The 7,204-nt window shown below is 47.3% G+C and overlaps 1 long non-coding RNA gene across 1 annotated transcript in view; it reads right to left on the reverse strand.

Annotated features, from left to right (window-relative positions):
* Window positions 1-5,564, reverse strand: part of LOC144786250 (uncharacterized) — a 59,376-nt gene extending 53,812 nt beyond the window's left edge. Inside the window, exon 1 of the long non-coding RNA XR_013602095.1 lies at window positions 5,386-5,564. This is a non-coding gene — a long non-coding RNA (uncharacterized LOC144786250). The remainder of the gene's footprint in view (window positions 1-5,385) is intronic.
* Window positions 5,565-7,204: the final 1,640 nt, after the last annotated feature.

Consider the following 7,204-nt stretch of genomic DNA (forward strand, 5'->3'; position numbering starts at 1 on the left):
AAACCGTAGCGGGGGAAAAACTCCTTGCCATTTTGGTGTTTTCTTTCGTGGGGTAAGCCTCAATCCACTTACTAAAAGCACAGACTGCCAGAAGTACATATTTCACTACCACTAGTACATATTTCAAATTGTTAACCTGTGGCAATTCGATTTAGTCCATTTGGAGTACCTCAAAAGGGAAGGAGGGTGGTGCAAAATTACCAGAAGGTGAGGGGGTACCCTTCCCAGGATTATGCCTAAAACAGATCATACAGTATTTTACCAAGTGAGTGGTGTGAGAAGTTAGCCTGGCATATGATGTCCACTAATTCTTGTGGGCACCTTGCACCAGTCTAATCGACCCTTATTGATGGTGGTTGTAAAGTCAACCTTATAGAAAGCTATCCTAGTGGTAGCATGGAGCAGCAGTCATCAGGCTAAGACTTCAGAGAGGGTATTAAGCAAGTTGTGTTACCAATTTTACAGCCAGATTCATCAACCAAAATTGCGATCGCAATAGCTGCGAATTAGCTATTGCAATCGCAATTCAATGATCTGCAATTCATGATAAGAACAAGCATTTGCAATGCAATAGGTCTCGCATTAGGATATTTTGAGCTATTGGTATTGTAAATGGCAAGTTTTTTTATTTCTGTGTTGGTTTTGAAAATATCTAAATTAATAGCTTAGGGCCAGATGTAGGTAGCCAAATACCGGTCGATAACGGCCGAATTCGGCCGTTACCGACCGGTATTTGGCTACCGAGATGTAGGAGGACAGAAACTGGGCAAATCGGTAATTTTACCGATTCTGTAAATATACCGGTCGGTAAATTTACCGACCGGTATTTTTACAGAATCGGTAAAATTGATATGTAGGTGGGACTCTTATGAGTCCCACAAGGCCTAAGAAATCGGTATTTTACCATCAAATTCAATTTGATGGTGAAATACCGATTGAGGTGTGCATGCACATGTGTGCATGCACACCTGTGCCATATGACAGGCAGACCTGCCCTTAGGGCAGGTATGCCTGCCACATGGCCCCCGTACCTTTTTTGGGGGTGCTAGAGGGTGTCAAAGTGACACCCCCTGCACCCTTGTCAAAATCGGTATTTACCGATTCGGTAAATACCGACCGGTAATGCCCCATTCATTCCTATGGGCTTCAAAGCCCATAGGAATGAATGGAGCATTACCGGTCGGTATTTACCGAATCGGTAAATACCGACTTTTAAAGATTCGGTAAATCCACATCTGGATTTACCTACATCTCGGTACTTCTATTTTACCGATTCATAAATACCGAATCTGTAAAATTCGGTATTTATGAGTCGGTAAAATAGAATTACCTACATCTGGCCCCTAGTCATTTACAATTCCAATAGTTTTAACTTTGGCAAATGTGACACCCATAGCATTTGTAATGCAAGATGTGTTGTATTTACGTGACTTAGATTTATTGCTTTACAAATAACAATGGCTTTTAATTTTTTTAAATAATTAATACTTAAATAAAAGTTATTGTAATTTATAATAGAAATAGCTTAAACTTTTGTAAATAACGTTTGTGAAGATTGTGTTCAGTGTATTTTATTGTGACGAAAATCCAAGAACAGAAGTGAAATTTTAACATCTTTCTGTGACATTTGTAATAAAGCTTAAAACATTGAGAGAACATATTTGAACCAGTTGTTTTTGAATGGTTGAACAGATTGATGCTGTGATGGTGCAAAGTGATGTTGTGGTGGCGACGAGTGAGGCTGTGGCGTTCAGTGATGCTGTGGTAGCGCATAGTGATGTTGTGGGCCCCTGAGTGATGCTGTGGTGGTGCGGAGTGATGCTGTGGTGGTGCGGAGTGACGCTGTGGTGGTGCGGAGTGACGCTGTGGTGGTGCGGAGTGACGCTGTGGTGGTGCGGAGTGACGCTGTGGTGGTGCGGAGTGACGCTGTGGTGGTGCGGAGTGACGCTGTGGTGGTGCTGAGTGACGCTGTGGTGGTGCTGAGTGACAATGTTTGTACGGTAGTGAGAGAGACAAGAAAAATACTAGCTATTTACAGTGAAAGGTACAGACCTAGTAGATTAATAAGCAGAGTAAGCAGGAGGTACTACAGCACATGTCTGTGAGCGATGAGCAGCGTCGTACACCAAGAAATTTTAAATCGCGCTTACAAGTATTTTTTAAACATACTATAGTTTAACATTTATGACATCTTTGTTATCACCGAAAATGTCCCTTACCTGAGTCACCAGCAATGAACAGTCGCTTTTGTAAAACCAACCTCCTCCAACGGTAAAAAAAGGAAATATTTTGCTTTAGTAGTATGCAGGTTTAAAGAGGAACCGGATTCGAAAATTCCCAAAAGAGTAAACACAAAGTCGGCAATAAAATAGAGTCACTAGCAATGAACTGGCGCTTTTGTAAATCCTACGGTTAGAACAAGACTCAGAGATTGAGTTGTTTTTTGATGGAGTGGGATGAAGCCAATCCAAAGCCAATGGATAAAATTGGAAGGAAGAGTCATCAGGACCCAGGAGAAGGATCTCAATTTGAAGCAGGGCCTTGGAATAGGACCTCTTTCTTTGGACCACTGAACCAGGGCTAATGAAGCAGTATCCATCTTATAGCTTAGATGTGGTATTGTGCAATCTACTAGTTGCCTCCTGTACCAGGGCTTTGTCTCTGGAACCCTCCCTAAAAGGTTTAGAGCCCGAGGCAGATTGACCCAAGACTGGTTAAGAATAGGACAAACATGAGGCTGAAGAATGGCTCAAGCGAAATTCATTGGTACTGTTGGGGTACTGAAGAGGATGATTGTTGTGAGAAATAAAATTAATTTGCTGCATATTTTGGGAGGGATCGCTAGTGTCAGAGATGCAGGACTGGAGTGTAAGCATACAGCAACTGCAGTGGGTGAGGTAATTTGTGATTTTACACCATCCAAACTGCTTTATTACCAAAATTGCCACTGAGATCGTTCTGTAAGTTGCAATTTTTAATGACCTATTTTTGAGAGTATTGGACAATTTGACCTTCTGTATCATTAAATGAACAATGTGGGCAATGCTGCGTGTGTACCATTTTATATTTGGTCTAGGAGATGCAAAGGTGTGCACTTGGGATGTGGTGAAATTTAAGGCTGGAGATGTTTTGCATGAGAGCATCAGCATTGATGGTATTTTCCTCTTGGCCCACAGTGAGGCGGGCCTCACAGAGTTAGGGTTGGCCTCATTGCAGCGTGCAGCATGAATGTTGAAAACGAGGACATGGACAGACCTTGCGAAGAGCTGCCAGTCCCAGAGGCGAAGATTGGGTATCTTTAATTCTGAGATGTCGGGGCCCTTCCACTTCACTGGTGAACGTATTGACCACTTGAGTAAAACTAAAGGTGCTGTCATATCTTAATGCCCGAGATGGCTCAGTTTAGGCTGATCTCTGGCTCACTCAGGTGAGAGTTTACGTGACTTGCCTTGTGGGCTTGATGACTCAGAGCCCGCTCGCCCCTCCCAGGTGGGGTTTGAAATGCCCAGACCCAGAACTCGGGGTTTATTTCTAAGCGCAATGAACATTTTTAAAATCAAAGCAAGTTCCCCAAAGTCAACCTTTTAACCGAGGAGAACATGTTACACACCAGGCAGCTGTGCAACGAGGGTCTGTAGTGTTCAGCCATTAGCACCGCCCTCAGGGCAGCACTGACGGGAAGTGCAGGAGTAAAACACTTCACACCTGCAGGGGCTGACTGTTCACACCGCCCCTTTAACACCCCGAGGGCCGCAGTGCAAGGAGGGACAGGGTCGACAAACCTGTACATGCAGACCAGTGCACGGAGGGGCAGGAACACGACTGTCACCCCCACACACAACACCTATGACAGCAGTGCACAGAGAGTAGGAATACAACTGTGCATGCAGAGCAGCAGTGCACAGAGAGGTACGAAGAAGATAGTGCATACGGGACAGGACAGTACCCAAATGGGTTCTGCCTACTGTGATCACAGGACAGCCGTGCATAGTGGAACAGGCACACTGTGCATAATGGAATGCTACAGCGATGTACAGACTTTGCACAATGAGAGTAGTGTAGAGTAGGGCCCCCTGCCAAAAGGTGTACGCGGGAGCCACCCAGCCACAAATGTGAGGGGAGTACGCAGCTCTTTTTTTTTCTCCCCAACATGAAGTATTTATTGGCTTAATTGATAGAATGCAGCTGGGAGACACGTGAGGCTGAAACCAGGCGGGGTCGTCATCACTGTAATTACAATGACAAAGTACTGGGGTGCTAGACAGCACCGGTGCGAAGAGATTTCTCTCATTACAAAGCCATGTGTGGGTTGGACCCAGAGCCTGCCCCATGTCACGGGCTCTTGCGTCATAAGTACACACAAGCAGTTCAGCAGGATGCACATAGAAACTGGTGCACGGGTGTCAGCCCTGCACACGCCTGTGATGTGTGTGTATATATCCGAATAGGATAGAAACGGACTAGGAGCTGAACCATGCTGTGTGACATCACAGCAAACCCACTGGCTTCTGGGAACTTTAATAATTGGTGAGTGATGTCCCAGCATAACAGAAGACTTAAAACACCCTTGATATTACACTATAATTCAGACTTTTTGGAGCTTTGGCATTGTATATGCGATTTAACAATAGCATACAGGGCTTCGTAGCGCTATAATGGTGCATGTAATATGAAACAGTTTACAGGCTTCAAGGAGCTTTACCACTGCTATGTGTATGGTGACATCACTCTACAAGGCTTCTAGAAGTTTGGTCACTCTGTCGTCATAGCTGGCACTGCAACAAGATACAGGGCTTCTGGGAGCTTTACACCTTTTCTTTCCGAGCCTCATGTCTTGCAGAGAGGATCTGCAGTTTGTGAATTCGTTAAATTGTTGGAAGAGCCTCATGTCTTGCAGAGAGGATCTGCAGTTTGTGAATTCGTTAAATTGGTGGAAGATTGGAAAGAAACAAGTGCTGAAAGTCTTGAAAAAAGCAGTAAGGGACAAAAACATCTCACCTTAAAACACCAACATTAAATCCTAATTGCCTATCAATAAACGTTGATGTAACTGCATCATTTATGAAGTCACTACTACCTCGACGCCGGAGGGTCCTCGCTCCATTGTTTTTTTTCTCCGCTGTGAACAGGATGCTCCTTTGAATGTTTTAAAGGACTCCCTGGGACTGCTTTAAGCTAACTAACACATCACTGGATTTTAAGCCCAGCTCTAATGACGAAAGTAAACATGGCTGAGATGAGCAGACGACGGCCGGGGGCTGTGTGCGAGGGCGCTGGGCAGTTTATATCTCAGGGGGAATTGATGGGGGTGCGTGTGTGGGGTCCGCTGCTGGGTGTGTCAGGGGGGGTGCGTGTGAGGATCAGCTGCACAGACGGGGGTCTTACCTGCAGGACACTGTGATCCCGATCTTAGTGGCCGTCACGTTGGTGGTCACCGGGTCAAAGTTCTCTATGGATGCCATGCTGTCCCTGCCTGGGCTCCAGGCGCGGGGATCTCCGGTGCAGGCTGGTCCACGGGCGGGGCGGGGCGGGGGTCCCATTATTGTGCATTTTGGTGTCACCCGGTCTGCCCACGCTGTGACGAGAGGTGTTTCCAGTTGCGCGCATGCGCCCAGAGCTACACACGTCATCCGGCCTCCCATTGGTGGATATCGCAGAGCGAGCTGAGTTTGTAGTCTGCTCTTCTCGTGCACCTGCCCTGGTCTCTGCGGCAGCGCGTGCGTGCACCTCAGCTGTACGGGCGCACACTCAGTCACGCGCTGCAGTGAGCGTGCAGATCTTCGGACGTCTAGGAAACTCGTCCTGGATAGCCCCGATGCTGCTGAGCCTGAGTCGCTGACCCTACACACCTGCGGAGGAAAGACCGGCCTGGAGGGCAGCGGGGGAGTCCAGAGTCAGCCTGGTGAGTAGGGGGACATGTAAACACTGTGTAAACACTGTGTTTGGGTGCATCAGGCTAGCGAGACAGGAGATGGCCACTTCGAGTGGGTGGATGGGTGTGTGTGACTGTGAGTCCGTGAGTAGGTTTGGGGGGGGGTGTGCACGTGTGTGTGTGTGTGTGAGCGTGTGTGTGTGCCTGTGTGTGCGCGCGCGACTGAGAACTGAGAGAGGCATGGCTGACTGAGATAGGAGATGTGCACGGCTCCGGGGGGCTGGGCGTGCGCGCCCACGCTGGGACATCGACGCTCGTGCACCTGTCTGTAGCTGCTCGTGCACCTGTGTATGTCGCTTCACAGGCAACTCAGCTGCAATAGGTCTACGAGACCTAAAAATGACCAATTTGCGAAATCGCAAAATCGATTTAGCGAAATCGCAAAAAAAGTCCCAGAATCTAGGTGGAACCCCCTTAGCGAATCGGAATTTGCGAGAATCCATTGATACTGCGATTTTATTTGCGAATTCGCTAAATAATCGCAAACCAAATTCATCAAAAATCGCAAATTGCGAAAAATCACAAAATCGCTATTTGTGAGGCGCAATTTAAGGAGAACCCAAACCAGGTGGTAACCATGAAGTCAATAAAAAAACAAAAACTTTTTCCCAAACTAGCCACAGGTGCGGCCCTGACCAAACACACTTAAGGAGACACAGTAGGAGCATGAGGACATTCACAATGCCAGGACTCTACATGGTGGTTAGGCGGCGAAGGCTCAAGGCTGCAGCAAGGATCAGACGCAGGATCCAGGAGCTAATTTTCCGCCAGCGGATCACACTTCTGGGCCAAACTGAGGAGCAAATCTACTCAAAGTACCGGCTGAATGGGGCAATGATTACAAAGCTCATCCGGGACCTTGACCCCCTGATGCAGCACCCAACAAGGAGGACCAATGCCGTGCCCACCCATGTCCAGGTCTTGTGCAGCCTGCACTTCCTGGCCTCGGGAAGCTTCCAGGGGATAGTTGCCGAAGCAGGGGGGATCTCCCAGAGCACCATGTCCCGCTGCCTAAGGAGTTTCCTGGAGGCCATGCTGACCCGGCTACACCATTACATCACATACCCGACCACCCAACAGGACTTGAATCAAACCAAGCTTGATTTTTACAACATTGCGCCATTCCCCCATGTAATTGGATGCATTGACTGTACCCACATCCACATCTGCCCACCTGCACAAACAGAATACATGTACCGGAACCGCAAGTCCTACCACTCACTGAATATCCAGATGATGTGCAACGCTAAGACAATCATCACGGACATAGTG

The sequence above is a fragment of the Lissotriton helveticus genome, chromosome 10 (genome assembly GCF_964261635.1).
Source record: "Lissotriton helveticus chromosome 10, aLisHel1.1, whole genome shotgun sequence".
Classification (NCBI taxonomy): domain Eukaryota; kingdom Metazoa; phylum Chordata; class Amphibia; order Caudata; family Salamandridae; genus Lissotriton; species Lissotriton helveticus.